This window comes from Phoxinus phoxinus, assembly GCF_949152265.1.
Source record: "Phoxinus phoxinus genome assembly, chromosome: 19".
Lineage (NCBI taxonomy): Eukaryota > Metazoa > Chordata > Actinopteri > Cypriniformes > Leuciscidae > Phoxinus > Phoxinus phoxinus.
In genome coordinates, this window is record NC_136894.1 from 27,055,840 (window position 1) to 27,072,319 (window position 16,480).

Consider the following 16,480-nt stretch of genomic DNA (forward strand, 5'->3'; position numbering starts at 1 on the left):
ATATATGATTAACTAACTGTATTTTTGTTTGTACATTTTTGAAATGCATTTTCTGTAAAGCTGCTTTGAAACAATATGTATTGTGAAAAGCGCTATACAAATAAACTTGAATTGAATTGAACTGTCCTTCTCTTCCCTTCTTTAAAGCACATCTCAAGACCTTTTCGTTTAATGATCAATTCTCCACACCAAACTCATAGCTTCATACAGATAACTTGTCTTTGTTGTATTGTTTTGGTTGTTTGTTGTTGTGTTTCCTTGCCTTCCTACTATGTAAAGCGACCTTGGGTTTGAGAAAGGCGCTATATAAAATAAACGTATTATTATTATTATTATCCGGACCAGGACTTTTCGTCTTTCTTACATCCCGGAAAAGTTTTAAAACCATATCCTTATCAACATTTACACTGTTCTGCTCCAGAGCAGCATTTTTAAAAACGGCCAATTCCTGACTAAAATGAGGAATATTAAAACAATAATAAAAAAACATTCAGATCGTTGGAAAGATCAAAATCAAGCTTCCCATCAAGAGAAATATGACGTTTCTTTAGAGTTTAGAGAATAATTTTTTTTAGAATTTTTCATGGATTTCACCCCCTCACATGTAGGACGTGTATTCCCTGTGCTAAGCATATCTCTTCCACTTTGTCCTCATTATTGAACCATGCCAGTTTAACTTATTTTTTAACATGTTTTTGTAATACCTTATACTGAGTCACATCACCTTGATTAAAACAAATATTATTGTATGTCCTCTTAGGAGTGTTGAGTCACCCAAAAAATGAGTCACCCTTGTTGGGCGTCCAATAAGTCTTATGAAGTGACTTGTTACATTTTAATAAATCACATCTGTGCATATTTAACTAATCAATTGTGTCAGATGATTCATTTGAATTACAGTGATTCATTGTTAGGGTGCTAGGGATTAATCGTTAACATTATGTTCATTTGTTACAAATTATGTCATCAAAGACTTACATATGTAATGATAAATGGGCTATACAAAGTAGAATGTATCACGATGTGGCTGTAGTAACACGTACAATGAAAGGAGTATATAACAAAAACAGTCTTTATTAAATCCACACAGAAAACTCTTGAGATCGCAGGAGGAAACAATTTACCAAAACAAGGTACTAAGAAAACAGAGCTTAAAAACAGGTTGTCACTTGTCTCGATACTGGAATTTCCAACTTCAATGCGATACCTTGAAAAATATAGATATTCTATACCATTTAAAAAAAACATGCGTGGAGAAAACTGCCATAAACATTGCTATACGGATAATAATAGCTTACACGGCACAGGAAGGCTGTATTTGAATGGTTGAACTACATTTACACACAAAAAAAGTCAGTAGTAAAATAAGAACAAATATACAAATTACAAACAATAGCACAAATAAATACAATAAAAATAAAGAGACAAATGAAATAAACTTGACTTTAGCTGGGTCTATCAGCAGTATTCAGGTTAAAAAAAAACATGAATTTAATCAAATGTTAAATAAGACTGGATAGTTTTCATTGTAAAAATCTACTATAGATTAATGCTTACATTTAAGTTACAAAAGTAATTCTGTCAAAAGCAGCGAGTGATTTTCTTTGTATTTTGTTCTTTGATTAACATGACAGACAGCAGCAGGTTTATTAGGCTGCGGTCACTTTAAGAGCTAATGCACGAATCCAATAGGCTACTGTTACACAAAATGTGTTTTTTTCTGTATCTGTTTAGGGGTCATTGACGTCACTTTCCCGCCGGAACACGCACCCCTCAGCCGGACTGAGTGGCAAAAGAGTCTGCTGGGTGACTGGATTTAATAGGGGAAACTGTGAAAACGCGATTAAAATGAATGATGATCTGTTTAAACTAAAGGTTGGACTTGATATAGTGTTCCTTACAACTAATCAAAGATCCAGTGATCCATATTGGAATTCAGCCAGGAATCGGTTTCCTGACATCTATGCCTCATTTCGACGCCGGGAAATATAGGCCTAAAGCAAATGTGCCTGTGAACGATTTATATAAATACATCTCTAAATACATCCCATAGATAAATACGTCTCAGGTCTAAATCCGGGTAATCACTCATATCAATATTATATAGGCTATATCATCATATCGTCCAGCCCTAAAACTTATATAGTTTTTTTTCAGTGTTTATTAAAAACATCAGATTATGCTTAATAAGACAACACACATAGTCATGTAAACCCTTTTTTTAAAAACTGAAGTAGGTCATAAACGGCTTAAGCATAAACCGTTTCGACACAGTTTTTTTGCCTCTTACTCCGATTTCGCCATGGTATGTTTTACGCTTATTGAAGTGCGCATGTGTGAAATGTGACGATGTATGGTGTGAACTTCCCAGGAGGACTTGAACGCACAGTTAGTGCAGATTTAAACACACCCAGAGCGAGCATTTTGCAGGAAAGTGAAGCAGAGAGTGATACAGAGAGAAACATGTGTTTTATTGTTATTATATTGTAATATTATTGTTTTTAATAACTCAGCTGATATACAGAGCATAACATGCCATAACAAAAACACATTCCATATTGCCATCTGTGGCTTTATGTCCCATTTTACGCCTTTGTTGCATGGTGTCCACATACGTGGTCAGTTAAATATTTTTAAATAAAACTGAATTTTGTAAAAAGGAAAATGGATTTAAATTTTAGCACCTGTTTGTTACAATATGTTATATATTGTCAGAAGGATGTGACAGACCATGTATGGTTGAATTGTGAGTGTATGTGACGTCATTGAGATGCGCGAGCACATGAAGTAAAGTGAAAGCACTGAGCAACATGCGGTTGTGAGATTCTTTATTTGTAGAAAATAGAGTGATTGACAGAGAGAACCAAGCATATAACATGGTGGCAGCGGTAAAGTACGATTAAGTTTAAGTCAAGTTTGCTATCGAGAAAGGAACTGCGAGAGACGAGGTCCGACCATGGAGGGTGCGTTCGGATTGAAACCACCAGCAAATTTTGACTGGAATGCTACGTGCATACCCAAAGCTTGGAAAGCGTGGGAAGAGGAGTTTTCCCACATGGATTTGTCGCTTACAGACGCAGACAGCAAAACGAACGTAAAAGTCTTCCAATATCTAATCGGAGAAACAGGAAGAGACCTGTGTAAGACGCTGAGCGCGGCTTTGCAGGCTGACGGCGAACTGACGCTGCATGGAATGGCTGTTAACCGCGTTCAGAAATCATTGCAATCCGGCACCGAATGAAACTGTGGAAAGATACAAATTTTTCTCCAGAAATCAGAACTCAGGCGAAACGTTTGACAAGTATGTTACTGATTTGAAAGTGCTGGCTGACACATGCAATTTTGGAACGGCTAGAGACTCTGCTTAGAGACAGAATAGTATGCGGCGTCACGAACTCGCACGTGAGAGAACGCCTATTAAGAGAGACGGACCTGACACTTGATAAATGTGTGAGGATATGTAAAGCATCAGAACTGTCAAAAGAGAATGTGATGACTATTGAGGGTCAGAAATCGGAAGTACACGCAGTTCAGAGAGTTAGACATGCCCAGAGTGCCAAACAAACACAACCAGCTAAGTGCAAATTCTGTGGAAAACAGCATGAATGGAAAAAACAACTGTTTGCAACCATGCACTCTCAACCATGCAGGTGAGAGGCCAGTAAAATTTCAACTAGACTGCGGAGCCAGTTGCAACGTCATACCCATTCAACTGTTAAACTCTGACACAGTAATGGAAAAGACTGAACAGATTCTGGTCACGTATAACAAGAGCACCTTAAAACCCGTAGGGAAGTGTAGAATAAAAACAAGAAACCCCAGAAACAGAAAACGTTATCGTCTGGAGTTCATTGTAGTGGAGGAAAGCTCATCAGTGCCCCTGCTAGGAAACAAGGATGTGCAAGCAATGGATCTGGTAAGAATACAGCATGAAAACATTATGGCAATTGATGATATTGTTACCAGAGAGATGCAGAGAAAAGGAAACGTGGGACAAGAGAGACATACAACGAGAGTATGCTGATGTATTTGAGGGAGATGGATGCCTGGAAGGGAAATACAACCTCGAGGTGGATCCTGAAGTTAAACCAGTTAGGCTTCCAAAGCGGAGAGTTCCGGTGGCACTAATGAAACATCTAAAAGATGAACTGGGAAGCCTGGTAGAGAGACGCATCATAGCTCAGGTGGAAAAGAGCACGGATTGGATTAGCATGGTGGTGGTGAAAAAACCAAGTGGAAAATTAAGAATTTGTATTGACCCAAGACCACTAAACAAAGCACTTAAGCATCAACACTTCCCTCTGCCTACCATAGACGATGTTTTCCCGGATCTGACTAAGGCGAGAGTTTTTACAGTGTGTGATGTAAAGGACGGATTCTGGCATGTAAGGTTTTCAGAAGAGTCAAGTTTTCTTACTACTTTCACTACTCCGTTTGATAGATGGATCAGAATGCCAATGGGGATCAGCACGGCTCCAGAAGTTTTCCAGCACAGGTTGACTCAGGTGTTGGAGGGGCTCCCAGGAATCCGGATAATAGCGGATGACATCCTCATCTGTGGGGAAGGTGATAATGATGAGACAGCTGAGAAAGATCATAACGAAAAACTAAGACAACTACTGGATCGATGTAGAAACAGAAACATCTCCAGCATATCCGCAAAGCAACGGCAAAGCGGAGTCTGCGGTAAAGACGGCCAAACAGCTGATGGAAAAAGCAAAGAGAGCAAAGACTGATCCATATCTAGCTATTCTAGAGCACAGGAACACACCATCTCAGGGGTTCCATGCCAGTCCTGCACAAAGACTCATGAGCAGAAGGACTAAAACATTACTGCCGACACATGACAGCCTCCTGCAGCCAGGTGTAGTAAACACAGAACATGCAGTAAAAGACAACCAACGCAAACAAGCATTCTACTACAACAGCTGGACACGAAACGCAGATCGGATTGGACACCAACAAAAGTGTTAAGAATTTCTAATAACAGATCATACACAGTCAAGCTGGAAAATGGAACTGTTGTAAGGAGAAATCGGAAAGATCTCAGGACTGTGCCTGGAGGACCACAGAGAGCAGACACACAAAACATGAGTGGCAAGATTGAACAGTCTAATCAGAAGATCCATCTGGATGAGGGACATTCACAGACAGTGCCAGAGACACACACACACACACAACATTCAGATAACAGCAACAGTGTTATGACAACCAGATGTGACAGAATAGTCATTAGAGACACTTGAAAGATTTTGTTTAAACCTGTTTAATTGTTGTTGTGTGACACAGAAGAGTTACTTCGAGTATATGGTGTTATGTTGTTGTACTTGGTCACAAGTTTATTGCATACAGTGACCACAGTGTTATATATATATATATATATATATATATATATATATATATATATAAAAGAAAAGAAAAAGGAAATATGTTACAATATGTTATATATTGTCAGAAGGATGTGACAGACCATGTATGGTTGAACTGTGACGTCATTGAGATGCGCGAGCACATGAAGTAAAGTGAAAGCACTGAGCAACATGCGGTTGTGAGAGTCTTTATTTGTAGAAAATAGAGTGATTGACAGAGAGAACCAAGCATATAACACTTTTGAGCATCCGAGTGTGCCATTCAACTTGACTCGCGTGTAGGAAAAACAAACGAAACGTTGCTTAGTGCTGTTTATTTAGCAACCTTCACTTGAACACAAGTTCACTTTTCTCTCAAATTAGAAAAAATATGACGTAAAAACGTGGCGTCATCACATACAAACCGTATAGCCTACCTCCAAATAAAACTATAGACAGTCAATATAATACAATGTACAAGGGGGCAATACGTTTAACAGCACCATTTTAAAGTAATACAAATAATCATTAAAAAAATCTAGTAAATGTTTTCCATAATTCACGCATGAAAGGGTTTTTAATAAAGTTATGTAAACGAGTCGCGGTTTACTTGCGTTGTCATGGTTACTGATTTGCATGTAAGTGGGGAAAACTGGTTATTTCAATAAGGTGATATGTGTGAGTTATCAGCTTAATGGTGTGCATGTAAACGTGCTCAATGATAACTGCAAATCCACCTTTCACTGCCTGGAATCCAGTTATTTCTATGAACGGCAGCGATCCATTTTCTTATCTGTTCTGTAGCTTTCGGCAGTCCTCAGATTTCTTGTCAAATGTAGTTGTACAGTCAATCACAAAGCTCTTTCCCATTTGAGATGTTTTTTTCCCCCCAGGAATTCACGCTGAAAACCAATGCTTGCCGCTCAGTCTAGCTTTTTGCCACTCAGTGGCAGTGACCGCAGGCACTTCAGCTGATGGTGACGTCACGCGCATGCCCTCTATTTTACTGTATTTACCTAAATACTCTGCAAGACAGGCATTTTTACATAGTTTTCTATGTATATGACCATCTAATCACAATGAGCCACGAAAAAGAAGTAAATTTGGTACTCACAACTGCAGTTCCACTCTGATTCCACATGAGGGCGCTCACAGGACGAGTGCAGAATGAATGGAGGTCTATGGAGCTATACCCCTCAAAATCCACTTTTCTCAGGATCTAGTTTTTTGTCTAGTAATTTGAATGTTGTATTCGAAAGGAGATGTAAAGAAATTACACATTGCTGGGTGTTAGATTTTTTAGAGTCACTTATTTGCTTTAAAAAGTCTTTTAAAATGTCAATGACGTCATACACATCATACGAGCAGAGATAGGCCAACTGCTTTACGGCAATCCTTCAGTCACTTTGGTGCTTTCACGCTCTGCACTTTATTTTCTCTCGAGGCATCGACAACACAGCTGACACAGGTAAACACACAACACAGCTGACACAGGTAAACACACAACACAGCTGACACAGGTAAACACACAACACAGCTGACACAGGTAAATACACGTGCTAGAAGAGTTATTGGTAGAAGACATTCTGGTCCCGCTTCTGATGCGCGATGCCATCAAGCGCTATCTCTGGTCGTAATCACTCCTTCACTGACCAATCAGCTTTCATTAGCAGAATGCTAGCGTGTAATGGGCATAGACAGTATATAAGATTGACACAGCGACCCCATAGACTTCAACGGAGAAAAGTGAAGCCCATTTGAAGCACTCACTTCCTGATCGCCAGGCGAACTGCGCAGACTCAAACTGAGCTTGAACACGTGAGCAACGTGTCTGACAGCTGTCAGTTTTCTAGTAGCTGTGCGGAGAGAAATCTGAATCATTCCCTTCCGAATCTCGCAGAGACGGAGAGTGTGAGTATTAGCTGTCCATGAGCTAGCAGCAGTATCAACTTTATCACTCTCTGTGGGCTACTTCCTTCACTTTATCGGACTTAATGCCTCCACGTCCCCCCGATTGCCTGCGAGCTTCTACGCCGGTCTATACGGTAATTTCTCTACCGTGCGACAGAGAGTCGTGTGAGTTATGACGCAATCGTTAGCCTATTTTTACAAAAACGGCTTCTACGGGGCCATAACGTAAGGTACAAGGTAATGGAGCCTTTTATACATTGTCGAGTTTCTTTAGAAATAAATAATGGACAAATGGAGTCTTTGGACGCCTCAGATGTAAAGTTATTCGCTGTCAAAGTGACGCAAAAATGAATGGGAGTCAATGGGATGCTAACAGCAGGTGAAGTTCTGCTACAATGGCGGCCCCCGGGGAGGCTTCAGTTTCCGGCGGATGGATTACCCCCTTGGTTATGGGCAACAACAACAGAAAACGAAAGGACTCGTTCATTCAACTTTCGACCTAACCCATGTTGAACTTGCAAAACCTACAATCAAATCTGAGATTTCTCAACGACAATCGAGTGAAAGAGACAAATTTAGCCATCTAGCTCCAGACTAAAGATGCGACAATAATAATAATATTTTTTTTTACATGTAATCTTTTAACCACTTATTCTTTTTTAAACTTCAGAGTTGTGCAGTAAAATTATATTTACTATACTGTACTTTTGTCATGAAGTCATGAAGAATCCACAATGAATCATCTTTGTTGCAATTTGTTAGATTATTTCCCTGTAGAACTCGGTCAGTTACCTTGCGCTTTAACAAATCTTCTTTTCAAGGGTATTGAGCAGCTCTTTGTCACACATGCAAACACACATGCAAAAGTGTATGACACGTGTGCTACTGAGGTAAATTTATTCATCGCACAGAGCCCCCATCCCCCATTTCAAAAACTAATTGGATCTAGATGAATCACAATAATTTTGAATGATTTTTATAAAGTTAATATAAGAATATATATATTTTAGTTGTTTTTCTTACTTTCATAACAATTAAACAACTGAAACAAGTTTGGTTTACTTGATTTTCCTTTTTTTATTTAAAAACAACAACATGTTAAATCAATGTGAGCATCAAATATGATAAACCTTCACTCCATATGCTGTATGTATAAAACTGTCAGGGTTTGGATAGGTGGAAGTAGCGAGGACTCAAGAGAAATTAGGCTTTTATTAATCAAAAATTAAAACAAAAACTTCCCCAAGGGGGAAAACAAGACAGACTTGACTTGGACTGGACTTGCCAACAGAATCTAGGGCTACATTCAATGACGAAACAGCACAGGACTGCAAACACAGGGAGAATAAATAGGGAGAACAAACAACGGAGGTAATAAGGGAGGACAGGTGGGGCAAATAAATCAATAACAGGTCGCTGTGAACAGAGCTGTTTTTGAGGAGGTACAAATATTTATTTACCTCTCGTGTCAGGGTAGTTTTTGTTTTAATTTGATTAATAAAAGCCTTATTTCTCTGTCCTCACTACTTCCACCTACCCAAACCCTGACAGTTTTATACATACAGCATATGGAGTGAAGGTTTATCATATTCAGTGTTGGGAAGGATACTTTCAAAATATATTCCGTTACAGAATACATGCCCAAAAATGTAATTTGTAACGTATTCCGTTACGTTACTCAATCTGAGTAACGTATTCTGAATACTTGGATTACTTCCACATTGAATTGCATTTTAGAAGTGTAGGAATGCGGCCATCAAATCCTGCTTACTAAAAAGACCTATTCTGGTGTGTTTTTCTGTTCCAACTGGCTGAATGTGTTAGGCCCAAGTCTCCCTGAAAGTGCAATATTTCAAAATTTGCTGTAGAGGAACAAAGACAATAAGGGTGTTTATGCAAAAGATGTTTTGCTTGGTTAAAAAAGAGAAGAATTTACCAATTTTCCGTTTCTTTATTTACTCAGCTGTTAAAAGTGTGTATACAATATTCTGTTTCTGTAAATCTTCCATAAAAAATGTCCAGATTGTTACAGCGGACTATATTCACACATGAATATTCTTTCATTAAGAATGACACACTAATAATACGAGACAGAGTTCTTTATTAAATTCATAAAAGACTAAATAATTACAGGAATAGGCTAATGGATTCTAATCCTCAAATAAATACCACAATCAAGACCTCAAAGCAGATATGAGGGAGAAACACCCAGAAACACCACATATGTGCCGCTCACAAGTATAATAAGGATCATTCCTTACCATTAATGCTTTGAAAGCACGCATACATCTCCTTCGATTAATAATAATGGCTAGTGCAGTGGCTGGGATACAGTAGGCTATCCACCTCTTTCTCCAGCAACCAATGGGCGATTACCTACTTCCGCTTTCCGGTATTGTGTTTCCTGTTCAGCGGCTAACCTCTACGTGCTAGCGTTCGAACTTGATAACAAACTAAGTTGTTAGTGCCATTAATATCAGAATAAGTTGTTTAAATGTTGTTAACATGAGCTCAGGATCAACTTGTGCCGTTGTTGGCTGCCATAACAATTCAAGAAAATTGAATATTTTGTTGGAAACGTCTTGCTTCGAACATCAGCAATTTCGAAGAAAGTGTCCGTGTCCATCGCCCTATGCTTTGCACTCCATGCCAAGGAATGAGGAACGTAAAACAGCGTGGCTTGCAGCTTTGAAACTAAAAAACCCTCCAAAGAGAGTATATGTTTGCTCTTTTCATTTCTTACAAAAAAAGCCAACCGAACTGCATCCTGATCCGGAACTTTTTCTGGGCTACGACCGACCACCTCCGAAGACGAGGAGAAAGCTAGTCCGGCTAAATGTGTCGGAAACGGCTAGCAGCAGCAACGAAGACTTCGAAGGCAGTAAGTTAAACTGTAGCTTTACAGTTATTCCATGTTTTATGCAGCAAGTTATATAAATACTGGTTATGTAACGTTGGGCTGGAAACTGAAATGACGTAACGTTAAGCCAAACCTTACTTTTAACTTAACGTGTATGAGCTCAGAGAAATTTGCTGTTTCATTCGTCATGTGTTTCACTCATTATCAGATCATCCCTATACGTTCTTCTACTCCACTACATTTCAAAAGGCAAATATTATAGCCTACTTGTAAGCCACTACAATTATTTGAGAGCTTTATTTGCTATAGTTACCTTTTCAGTTTTAGATAATTAATACAAAGCATACATTTACTGTTCAATTATGACATGTTGTACTTCTAGTGTTTACTTTACTACTGTGTAACTTTGGCAATACTTTTGTTTTGGTTAGACTCCTCAGCGGGCCAGTCCTCAGCTGCTTCAGACCAGATCAGCAACTCAAGTTCTGCAACTCCCATTCACCAACAGTTGCACTCAGTCCATACACAGGGGGAGGACCCTGCCCGACAAGATCATGATTACTGCAAGGCAGCCAGCAGAAAAGATGTGCAGGATAAGATGACTCAGTGTGATGACATTGCCTACTTTTTGCTTCAAAGTAATGCGGATGCTTTGCTCTACACTGGTCTGAATCTAGAAACATTTGACATTCTTGTATCATCACTGGAAGGACATGCCAGTAATTCATTTACAATGCCTGTTCGAGATCAAGTTCTCATAACACTTATGAAATTAAAAACAAACCGTGTAATAGGTGATCTAAGCAGACAGTTTCATGTATCACTGAGCATGGCTAGCAAGATAATCTCATATTGGATTGACAAACTGGAGGAAGTTTTCCGACCTCTAATTCCATGGCTTCCAAGAGAAACTATTCAGGCAACCATGCCTGCAGCCTTCAAGAGGAATTTTCCAGGTACAACATGTGTTATAGACTGCAGTGAAAGCCTTTTACAGAAACCCAAAAACCTTGATTCCAGAGGAGAAACATACAGCCATTATTATTCACATAACACTGTGAAATACCTGGTAGCTGTTGCCCCATGTGGACTAATTATGTTCATTTCTTCAGCATATGGAGGGCGATGCAGTGACAAATTTATCACTATGGATTCAGGCATATTGGACTACTTAATGCCTGGAGATGAGGTCATGGCAGATAGAGGCTTTACCATAAAAGACTTGCTGTTTGAGAGAAAGGTGAAGTTGGTAATGCCTTCTTTCACAAAAAAGCGTGGACAGCTAACAGAGGAACAGGTGACAAGTACTAGACGAATTGCACATGTGAGAATTCATGTTGAAAGAGCAATTCGCCGTTTGAAAGTTTACAAAATACTGTCCCAGGTTGTTCCGATCACTATGGCTCCTAAGATTGACAAGATTCTAAGAGTGTGTGCTGCTCTTGTTAATCTGAGGGAGGATCTTATTCGAAATTAGGGCTGCAGCTATCGATTTAGTAATCAGATAAGAGTTACTTTTGTTTTATTGCTAGTTTAATTTTCTGAAATAGTAACATTTTTATTGCTTACAATATCGCTCAAAAACTAAACATTTTTAGTGCCATATTACATTGTTTTTAAAGAAAACACAAAATTCAAAAACAACTTCAAACTACGGCATACATTAAACATACATAAACATTACCTTCAAGGGATAGTTCACTTTAAAAAGAAAATGCTGTCATCGTTTACTCACCCTCATGTTGTTTCAAACCTGTATGCATTTCTTTCTTCTGCTGAACACAAAGGAAGATATTTTGAAGAATGTCAGTAACCAAACAGTTAACTGGAACCATTGACTTCCATAGTATTTTTTTTTCCTACTATGGAAGTCAATGGTTCCAGTTAACTGTTTGGTTACTGACATTCTTCAAAATATCTTCCTTTGTGTTCAGCAGAAGAAAGAAATGCATACAGGTTTGAAACAACTAGAGGGTGAGTAAGTTGTGCAACTTAACTTTTAGAACTACAAGTGTCAACCTGAAACTGATCTGTATATAAGCCTAACAAAGCTTAATAATTAAATATGTTATCCATGTATATACAATATTATATATATATATATGACATCAACTGAAATGATACAAAAACGTGAAATGAGATGATACAAAAACACTACAAAACGTGTAAAGTGTATGTGAACATTTGTGTTGTATGGCATGTGAATATGTGTGCATTTTTTAACATACAAACTTGTATTATACTGTATATATATATATATATATATATATATATATATATATATATTAAACTACTTGTATATGGTTGGAATCACATTGCGTATTTTTTTATACAAAAATTAAGACTGGCAGCATGTTTTTGCTTAACACTGAAAGAATGTTTACTTCACACAGTCTAAAGGTGTGTCCCAATTATCTCAGATTCTCTTAATGTATGGCACACATTTATGGTCATGTGCAGATGTTCACTGAACCTTGTCCATTACCTCAATGTATCTTTTATTTAGCTTAAACCGTCCTGCAGCATATTCATCTACAAGCCGAGGTAGCATACGTGAGAAATAAAAACCTCGCAATCGATTGACTTGCTCCGTCACAAATGCCTCATCGTACTGCACTGCCTGGTTCAGATTACACGATTTTTTTGTCGGTTACGATAGTCACTGTGTCAGATTACACGATTTTGAATCCTAAAATCTTGTCGTGTCGTGGACAAGAAACATGTCAGACTACACGTTGCTTTCTGACCAGTCATCGCGTGCCGTCGCAGACATTCACTCGCACATATACTATGTCATACACACGCACTCACTCTCACACGTATACACACACACACACACACACTGGGGTGAGGGACAGTCCCGAAGTTTGAAGCTTTGTCCCGCAAGTCATAAGCAGTGTCCCACATTTTAATTTTGTCTGCATCATTTAATCGTCCTTTTAAATTACAATTATACAAAAAAAAAGTTAATAAGAAAACACTGAACGTGCGCAGCCGTTATTGGTTCTAGCCAGAGCGGGAATTCGGGAAAACAAACACTGAGAAAAAAAAAAAAATTCTGCAATAGAAAAATGGATCTATCCGGAGCTCCCGAGAAGAAAAAGCGTCTTTGTTCGTAAGGAATGGGAGAAAAAAATATATACATGGTTAAAACCAGTTACAGGTGACCCTAAAAAAGGAGATTGCTGTGTAGCCACCGAAGTTTCACCATCACGCATGGAAAAGACACAAAAATAGGCTACTGAATCCGGTAAGAACGCATTTAATCTGTAGTCTTTCCTAATGGAATTTGTGTTTATTTGGAAATGTGCTTTTTAGCGATTGGATTATTATTTTCACTTAATTATTTAGATTGAATAGACCCGTGCTGTTAAAATGAGTTTTATATTAGGCTATTAGTGACGTTCACAGCGCCGGTCAGCGCCGTCATAGACTAACATTTTTATAAAGCTAGCAAAGACATCTAACGTTAATATAAAATCAATATTTATTCACCTATAATAATAGTAAGTTATCTCCCTCGTGTCCCGCGAAATCAGGTCTGACCTGCAACAGAGCAATATAGCCAGGTGGTCACCCTAGCACACACACTCACTAGCACACACTCTGTCTCGCTCGCTCACTCACTCACTCTCGTCGTGGAGGACCGAAAAAAAATCAAACATGCTAGTCTTTTTGTCGTGATGTCGTGAAGCATCGCAGACGCGACGTAGGTTGTCGCCCACTATGACACACTATACGAGATGAAACGATCAAATCTTGCGTCCCGACGCCCGTTGTCGTTTACGAATCCCCACGACACCCTGCGTCAAACGAATCGTGCCAAAATCGGGCTAAAATCGTGTAATCTGAACCAGGCATAAGGGAAACATGCTCTTTGGGTGTCCAGATCAAAAGTTTAGCAGATTTTAGACCTGTGCAAAACATTGTAAGCTGTATTTGCATGTAATATCCCCTACTGCCAGTTTTCTGCAATTGCAGCCCTCCATCTACTAGTTTGATATCACTGCATTTCTGAGTAAGCTGTACAGTAAGTGAGGGCTGGGTTGGCACTGGACATTTTACTTCCAGTAGCACACATGAGTCAATGACCCCATCAGGACTGGCAGAGAGCCATGGTTCTTGGACACTTACAACAGTGCCCCTATGCGTAATGCTCATGCCCTCTTCTTTTAGCTCTTGGCAAGCTCTATATTCATTTGCTTTTCCAAAGTTAGTCGCATAGTTACCACGAAATGAGGGGTATATGTGCTCACATAGAAATTTGTCACTGCTTGTGGTTGCATGGACGGGAACCTTTTTTGCAGAACTTGCTGTAAGTCTAATTTTTCTACAATTGTGCCACAAATCAGAGGCACTTTGCTCTCTGGTTTCTAATTCTAATTGAGCTGCTTGATTATCACTAACTTCAACATATGCCTGGTAGAATGCCTTGCATGGGTTACAGCTAAGCTCATTATTGTGTATCTGATGTGGCTGAAGAATCGTGTCATCAACTGCACTGTAACTAGTGCTAGGTTGTTCTGCTGATGGTGAGGCATTATAACACTTCCCTAATAATGTGTTCTTCAGGACAAAAAGTGGGTGGAGAGTGGATTTGTCCACACTGTCTCTGAAGTCTTTGTGTGACACATGATGTGGTGTATTTGGGAGTCGTTGACTAGCTACAACCCTACAGTTAACACTGTATTGCTGTTCTGCTTTGTGGTGCCTGAAGTTAATCTGACTCAGACGTTTAGGCTCAAGGTTCTTTGATGTCCCTGCATTCCACCTGCGCTGCTCATCTGTACACGCAAGCCCTGTCTTTCCACCAATCACTGCATTTTGCACCTGCAAATGATGGCATCAACACTTGTCTTGGTTATTTATCCACTTACTATTAACATTGCTATTAACAAAGACAGTAAGCATGTTAGCATGAAAGCAGTTTATTAAATTACAAGTGTAAAAGTATATTACAAGTGCTGTGCATATGTAGATTATTTTTACCTTCCATAGAATAGCTGCTGCATGGCTACATGACTTCCCTAACCCGGCAATACAAGAGCACCCGACTGTCTCAATGACTCCATTTTCCCTCAGCATTACCCATGCTGTATGTTTAGCATTATTGACACTCTGACTGGGCTCTACTGCTGCTTTCAAAAATATAAAGCCGCTGTGCTTCTTCAACAATACTGTACCTATTTTGTTACTGTGCAAGTAAGTATATGCTTCTGTGCTTTTGTAATTCCGCAATTCTTCGCCATCAACCCCTTCAGAAAATAAAAGGTAATTAACAACGTCGATGTAGCTAACATCGGGCCATTGCTTCATGTCATCTAGCCACTCCGTCATAAGGGATGGATGAGGGACTGTTACGGTACTGTCGTCGCGACTAGTTAAAACATCCCTGGTGTGAATCCACCTCCGTTTTTTGTCCATCTGTGCTTCATCCATGGAGAAACACCGGCGTTTACAGCAAACAAGCTAGTAAGCTTCAAGCTATCAAACGTACACAAGCTTCGAACCGGAAAAGGACAACCGGCTTCCGGTTCAAATCCGCTATGCGTCATGGGTAAATTCGCTAACCAGGAAAAAGGTGGATAAACCTACAACGTCCGTTGCCATGGTTTTTGGAATGATTTTATTATCGCGAGAGGAAAAAATTTAGTTTTAGTCTCATAACATCGGTTAATGGAAACTGTAGCAGCCCTTCAACTTGGAATAAACAGGCTTGGGAGTGTTTCCATACGGGTGTACTTTAATTCCATGTGTATGCATCGTCTTGTACCGTGCCTTCTTGTGTTTTTTATTATTGAACGAGTGTGTGCGTGAGCATGGAGAGATTACCCCCCCATGTAGATAGCATGATGTCAAAATAAAAGTCGCATAAAATAAAAGTATGAAACAGGATAATCATAATAAATGGTCATCTACAGAAACCGTCATTTCGAAATATTTTTTTGTCGACATTTAGAAAAAAAATCTCAAAAGTTTTGCGCAAATCTGTAATGGACACGCAGTTCGTCGATCTGAGCGTCGTCGTGATTTCGGTTTCATATCATAACGTTATTGCATAAAACTACAGCAGACGACTAAAACTGGCTAATTTAAAGAAAAAAATTATTTACAAGATGCTTCTTCAGGTTGGACGTGGAGTCTTTGGACGCTGAAAGGAGGTTGATTGCTGGTAAGCAGAGGTTGCCTTGCACAGTTATATTTCGTTCTCCCTCTTTCTTTAGTGTGAAATGCGGTTTCAATTTCCAAGATATAAACACATTTTTGCCCTGGCTCTGTTTCGGCTCCATCTCTACCTCTAGCTCCCGCCGCTGCTGCTCTTCCGACTCAATGTGACTGATCACGCAAACCGCAAATTTTT